This window comes from Gymnogyps californianus, chromosome 9, assembly GCF_018139145.2.
Source record: "Gymnogyps californianus isolate 813 chromosome 9, ASM1813914v2, whole genome shotgun sequence".
Lineage (NCBI taxonomy): Eukaryota > Metazoa > Chordata > Aves > Accipitriformes > Cathartidae > Gymnogyps > Gymnogyps californianus.
Window position 1 is genome coordinate 24588421 of NC_059479.1, and position 7677 is coordinate 24596097.

The window sequence follows — 7677 nt, forward strand, 5'->3', positions numbered from 1 at the left end:
TGTCTCAGCGCTGCCCCATCATGACACGTTTATCTACGAGCTTGACCTGCGATGCAAGATCTTAACACGGGATTTAACATGAACTTTGCTGAATGTGTCTCCAGACATAGCTCTGAGAAGCGTCCAGAGGGCTCTGCTGTTGACAGCAGGGTGGTGGCCTGGCTGTCCAGGGACATGGGCAGGGTTATTTTTTTTTCCTCACTGATCAAAAATCCCTTTCATTATCTCCTGATTTATTTAATTACAAACTGGTGCTGGGGAAAAAAAAAAAAAAGAGTAAAAACTAAATAGGGACAAATGCAGCTCATTCAGCCTGAGGGGCTGAACACAAACTGTATGTTTCATTAAGGAGCAATGCTGCTGTGTTGCTGTTAAACAAACCAACCAACCAACTTTGAAGACATATCCTTTTGGATGAACAAACACTACAGCCAAGTGACCTGTCCCAAGAGCAGGACACATGCCAGGGAGGAGTTCTCAGGCTCGATCCATCTCCCCCAGGCACGCAATAGTCACAGAGGGAAGGGATACGGGGAAGTCTCTGCTCCGTCCCCTTGCTCAGCGCAAGGCCAATTTTGAAGTCACGTTCAGCTTTGACATGAGATCCTGATGCCTGTTTAAAGCCCGGTCCCAAGATCCTTTAATGCATCAAGACCCACCCACATCAGAGACTAGCCTGAGTCTGCGAACTGGGGAAGATCACACGGCCCAAGCCCAAGCTGAAACTGAACTGGTTTAGCTGGGAGCATTGCCTGTGGAACAACTGGCCAGGGAAGGCTGAGCAGAACTGGGCACAGGCAGCAGCTAGACAACCCTCCCGGTGAGACTGCTCCCTCTCTGCTCTCCGCTTCTCCTTAGCCTTCTTGCCTAAACCAGCACAAAAACCACAGCCCCAGCTTGAGCAGATCCACTACTTCCCTAGAAAGTCCTATTGCACGCTCCATCACGCCCAGCAGGACCCTCGTGGGTGTCCTGGGCAGAGTCACCGCAGCACCGGGTGGCCATCAGCACAGTAAAAAAGTAGGGACCCCCCCCATTTTGACCTCATGTGACTCAGCCCAGCCTCAAGCACAGCGTCTAAAATCGTGTCTAACAACAGGTATGCTTCTGCTAGTGACTACAAGGCGGGCAGTCGGACTCTGGACGCGAGCATCCCGTCCTGCTCAGCACTGCCACCGCACATTTTTGAGCTGGACAGGAGGGGACTGTTTCTTAGTACTTTGGGATTTCTTGCAGCAGGCACCTTTTTTTCCTTGTGTCAGAGAGCATAAAGTCCTAATCTTTCTTTGCCAGACGATGCATGGGTTCATAGGCTCTTCTCCAGACCTTTCTCATCTGTCTCCCCTCTGAAGGAAACAATCAGTCCTTTCAGACTCTCTTCACGGCAGAATGCTTCTGGACATGTACCTTCATCGGTTTTTTGCTCAGAGCCACTTTTCACCCAGAGATGTCCCCTCTGGGAAGGGGCCACCTGTGCCACACACAGCATTTTTCCCAGGCTGCCTCCTTGGCTGGGGTAACGGCTTTTGCTTTCTCGAGGATTCTGCTGTCTGCTGTGAAACATCGCAGGAAGGCTCTCACCTGTTTATGTCCTCTCCGACTTCACCTGTTAGGGCCTCTGGAGTATTTATGTCAGATAATTTTTAGCTACTTTGCACCCTTCAGTGTCACGGTAGCTGCTTTTCCCGTGGTGTATCATTATTCCATTATTTTCAATAACAGATCGGTAATGGAGCCATTACTCCCCACAGCTGCCGTCTAATTGCTCTGCCGCCAGGTTGGGCTCTCTCCGCCCGAGCTCTCCCTCTCCTCCGCGGGTTATTGCAGTGCTCCGCCGCTGCTCCGGCAAAGCACCCTTCCGAAGGGTGGGCAGCCTTCTTCCCGGGCCTTCACGGGGGCTTGTGAACCCAGGTGATCGTGGGATCAGCCACGACGAGCAGAAACACGTGCAGAGGACGATCCGCCTGAGCTTTCACACGTGCAGCCTGCTGCAGTGGGGTGCAGAGGGGATTTAAAGTGCCTCTCTTTAAAGAGAGGAAGGACTCTGCTTCCCGGCCAAAATAAGGGTGGATGCGGGACCTTGCTTAATGCCAGCTGATCGGCTGTGGCTGGTGGAAACGCAGCTGTGCGTGAGTGGTGGTGGGGACGCTGACTCTTCTTGGGTAGCCTTGGGGCACTGCTGGCTCCCTGCTGAGGGACCCCGGCCCCCCAGTGCATTCCCTTCCTCTCCATCCCTGTCCCCACCTTTAACCGGAGCTCCCAGCTGGGATCCAGCAGACAAATGGAGCTCAAGACAGATGTGCCCAAGTCCAAGCAGCCTGACCAGAGTCAAACCTTTGCTCTGGGCTGGGAGCATCCGAGCACTGTCCCCGTTGCAGACCAGATGGAAGCATGCGGGCAGGCAGCCTCAGGAGGGGAGGAGGCAGCCTCAGCGCTGGCCAGGTTTGCGGGTCCGTGGATGTGTCTATGCGTGGCAGCCGAGGCTGTCACAAGCCTGAGAATACAAGAAAGAAAATTTTTCTTAAACACAAACCCTTGCCATAAAAGATGAAAATATTAACTGAATGTTCCCAGAGCTCTGTGAATATCTGCATATTTTAATGAGGAAAGTTACAGCTATGGCTCATACGGAAAAAATGCCTCTTAATTATTTCTGGGCAGAAACAGTGCTCCCTGATCTGTGCTTTTTTGGTTTAAATATGATGCCCCAGTGCAATGTCATCAGAAGAAGCCAGAGTGGTTAAAATACATCCAAGTCATGCTTGCCAGTGCAACAAAATCTCCCAATAATAGCTCCCTGATTTCCTTTCTCTGTCTGTGCCATTTTTATTCATTGTGTTTATGGGGAGTTTACAGCAGAGGGGACAGCTGTTCCAGACACAGGCCCGCACGCAGCATCAGCTCCAGCGCTGCCTCTCCTACAAGTAAATAAAACCCACTATTTTTCTTCATTATTCCTTTTTTTTTTTTTTTGTAAGGATGAAGTAAACATCCCAGTAATAGCCTTCTATTAAAACAAATGTTTGTTGCGCTGGAAGGCTTGGCTCGGTGGTGAACTGCAGCAGGGGAACCGGCGCTTGGGCTGGGCTAGCTTGAACACGTTGCTCGCCCTGTTGCAGGCGGGAGGTGCTGGAGAGGTTGCTGGTCTCAGGAGGAGGTTTTCAGCCAGTCCAGTGGGCAATCAGCAGGGAATCAACAGGAATTAGGGTGCTCCACGGGGATCCCAAAGGCATCTGTACAAGGCTCGTCGCTGTTTCCATCAGTGATCTGCGAGGTAATGTAGGATGACTCTTTCTGAAGCAAGCAGCTGACACGGGTCACCTTGGCAATGTACAAAGAATAGTTCAGGACAGGCACAATGGGACAGTTTGGATTCCCTAGTAAGCTGGCTTGTTCAAATGCAGCACAGACCCGCCACACAGCCGGGGCTCACTGGAAAACAGTGAATCTGGAAAGGTTTTAGAGCCACCCTGAGCCAGCAAGTTACGGGGGGTTCATGGTGCCGTGCTGTGAAAAGCAGCACAGTGCAGGGGGTCTGTGAAGCTGGGACTGAAGAGGCAATGCCTCTCTCTATCCAAAGGGATCAAACCAGGACGACAGCACAAGCGAGTCGGAGCCACAGATCAGACGTGCTGAAGACTCCAGGATTGATTCACCGGGAAGTTAGGGACCTGGGAAGGATGCAGAGGAAGAGGGAGCTGCCCCATCAGAGCCCATCGCCCCAGCCTGCCGCAGGCAGCACCCCGGGAAGCCCTGGATTAAGCTTTCCCTCTTTTTTTAATTTAAAAATACAGATGCCTGAAGATGCATGTGCAGCTTCAGTGAATCCTCCGTCCGAAAAGCTGCTGAGTGGATAAATGATTTGAAATGGTTGATACAAAAACTGGGTCTTGGCATTTTCAAGAGGAGGAGTTCCAATGTCTTTTCATTTTAAAAAGTGCTTGAAAATGAATTAAAAGATCAGCTGAAACTGAAGCAAAATTGTTTGAAGTTCTCTAAACATACACACATACACAGAGAGGAAAAAAGGGAGAAAGAGAGAATTCTGATTTGAATGTTTTTCTTTTTGCCTTGGGTACATTAATTTTATTTCAGCTTTGCGTCTAGTTTTGTAAAAAGGCTTTTACTTTTTTTTTTTTTTTTTTTTGAAGCTGTTTCTGGGATCAAGGTACAGCTCTCTCCCCTTTTCAGCAGCCTGGGGAGTGGGGAAGGAGACTGGCACAAAATCTGGAAGTGTCCTGAAGTTGGCAATGATAGAAAGTACCTGTGCTAATGTTTACGTGTTGCAGAAGAAAAGAAAACCTTTGTGCAACATGAGCGTATCCAAAATAAAGGGTTACACAACAGTGGTGTGAATATGTGGCTCGTGCAATTACCACCGTCAGGGAGGTGTTTTACAGCGCAGGGCTGAGGAATTTTAGCTACGATGTTATTTCCTTCCTGGCTAATTCTTCAAGTCATTAATCTTAACAGACTGTTATCATCACCTGATCTGACCTCCTGTGTAAGGCAGGATAATAAATCATTCATGGGCAAACGCTGGTTTAGTTATGTTGTTATTTACTGAACAGCTTTGACTCCCGGGGCTTAGCTCAGGTCTTTCGTGCTGTTCACCGCGAGCATCCGCCGGTCCCGATTTGTGCTGTTTGACTGAGCCTTGCAGGGTAGAAAATCATTAACAAAGACTGCATTTTGGGGACTGGAGCGGGGAATTATTTTTTGGCCAGATAGCAGTTTCTGCTTAATTTTCAAGACTGTGGCTCTCTGCAAGCATCTTCTGAAGTACCAGGCAGCTTCCTTGTAGCGATCGCAGACCTAGAAGTAGAGGCGCTAAGCTTGGGATTTTGTGTCAGGGAATAGGCAGCTACTCGCGCCCATCCTCTCCGCGACTCCTCTGCGGCACCAACACAACAATTTCTCTCCCCGTGCTGTGCAACGCGTGGCTTGTGCCTCCCCACGCTCGGTGACGCCTCGGTGATGCCTCCCCTGCCCTGTGACCCATCGCTCCCGAGTCGCACGGTCACTTAACGCAGGTCGAGCAGCTCTGGTGGATGGGAGGGATTTAAATCCCACGTTTTACAGTGAGCTGAAAGTGGGAATGTGCTTTTTTTTTTTTTTTTTTAAAATGGACGACACTGCAATGGTTTGCATCTATTTAAAGCACATTTCTTCCTAGGAAGCCAGTATGACATACTGTTAAAACCTTATATTGGGTTTTTAAATGGGGAAGGAGATAATAATGTAATACGGACATTTCCCTGGCTGCCTCCATTTGTACAGTCCTGCTCTATTTACCGTCCTAATGCTGTGCTAAACTATTTTACCATCGTCTGTTTTCTTCTGCATAATTTCATTTAAATTCTCAGCCACCGGGTGCTGTAGGTGTATTAAGCGTGCTTCGAACTCTCTCTGCCTTTGAGAGCTCTTTTCTCCCTCACTCCAGCAAGCCCCTCTCGCCGTCCCTGCTCCTGGGTTCAACCAGGGGCATGGCTCAATGGTGCCCAAGGCAGAATTAAGGTGAGAAGAGGCAAGGTCGCCAGAGGCCTGCAAGAGCAGACCAGCGGTAAGAAGCTGTCTGACAAGGTCGCTGCTTTGGAAGGAGCCGTCTCGGCGGGTGCACAGACCCTGGAGAGTGCTCTCGGCTCAGCTGCGTGAGGGTCTCCTGCTCTCCTCCGAACGCAGGGTTCTGCAGGACCTCTCCGTGCCAGCCCCAGGTGACTCAATGGGACAAGCACCAGCCCAGCACTCCCATGCAATGGAGATGATGGCTGATCACATATTCCAAACGCCTCATTCCCCTTCAGTACGCATTTTCTTGCACAGGAACATTCACTCTTCTGCATCTACGCTGCATACCAAACACGCTGTTTCTGCCTCCAACGTATTCAGTTCAAGGTCTTTTCTCTAATAGCCTCGGTTTTACCTTTTTCAAAACAGTTCCAAAGAGATCTCGCTGATGACTTGGGAGGTATGAGGGATGGTGCACGGCAGCGTCATCATGGATATGAATCTTAATGGCCACCTGCAAACCTTCGGATGGATCTGAGAAAGCAGGAGATGACGGTGTTCCAGAATACACCCCTCGGTGCTACGTTCCCATTTGCCATTAGTCCTGTGCACACTTGGAGATTAAAAAGAGACCAGTCTAATTAAAGCCAATATAAATGTGGATCTCCTAAAATGTGACTGATTAATAATGTATTACGCTCTAGCAACAAAGAGCTGTAAATTACCCAGGCAGTGGCACAGCCGCCAGCTTGCTGCGTGCCACGCTAAGAGCTGCCAGTAATGCCCGGCTTCTAAATCGTGTCTGCTTGGGTTCATCTCCAATAGACTAGAAAGATTTAATTCTCTGAGTTCAATAGATAATGTGTCTGTCTTAAACACAGCGAGTAATTCATTGCCTCCCATGTAAGCAGTAGCTCAAAGACCTTCATTTAAAGCTCTTTATGGAGGAATGACTCTCTCGTGTTAGGGATGGTTATGGAGTCTCTCATTTTCGAATTACTGGGTAAAACCTAGCCCACTTTAAATCTGGCCATTAATTAGAGGAAGTAATTGCTGCTCCATGTTTCTTCAGTCACTCTGATGTGGACGGAAACAGGGAAACAGTCATTCTGGTTTGCTTGCTGGTGGACAGATGCCTGTGGCACTTAACTCTAATTGAGTCCCAACCCTGGAGAAGACGGGACTGAACGGCAGCGGAGGCTTTCAGGCTGCTTTGCACATCCATCCAGTTGTGACAAATTCATCGTCACTCCAGCCAGCCCCGGCACACCCCATGGGCTGGGGGTGATGAAATCCACGTTAACGCAAGCTGGGGTTTTGGCTGGCGTAAATTAGCACTGCTGCCGAGCAAGAGGAGTGGGCTGGGTGGCGATGCCTGCTCTGCCACCAGGAATCAGCCCTGAAGAGCCCCTTGTCCCTGTGGTGAACTGGGAAATCTGCACACACGTGCCAGGGAAGTGTCTGACGTTCATCCGTGCGGGTCTCTAATGGTTTAAGGAACCCCGCTGTGCCACCAGGGTATGTGCTGGGGGAAACGGCACGTGGCCTCTGCCCGCAAAGGAGCGTAACACGCAAGCAAAATTCTTCCTCATCTTAACAGGAGACTGTGTCGCTGACCCCGCGGGGTCTGGGCTCCCTGCCTCCTGCCCTCCCCACACTGCGAGGTCCCTGTTACGAACCCCCCACCTGCACCACGAGCTGCAGATTTCCACCCCGGAGAAGCAGTGTGGCCGGAGCCGCCGTCAGCGGGAACCCGCTTGCCCCAGGCAGAAGAGCCTCCTCCTCCTCTGCCTGCTCTTGCACAGGTTTAGTGGCAGCGCTAAGCCCTGATTTGGAGGGCTCCTGTCCTGCTTTCACCAAAGCACAGAGGAGACAGCTGCTCTCTGAGTAGCCACAGTCTGGTTCGGGGTCAGGTCTCACTTTCTGCAGGGTCTTGCATAGTCTGCTTTGAATTCCCGCGCCCCTGAAAGGCACCTCGATGCTATTAGAGCACCTTGCTGCTGAAGAAGAGTGCAAACATCCTGCTCACCAAGAGGATTTCCACCCTTTACTATTGGTGCCTGGAGAGACAAGGGTTGAATGCTGCTTGCCACAACATGTGCACAGCAAATGAGGCTGGCTGCGGATCTGATGCTCTGTTTAAGGAAGATGTATGCTCCAGCTGCAGGC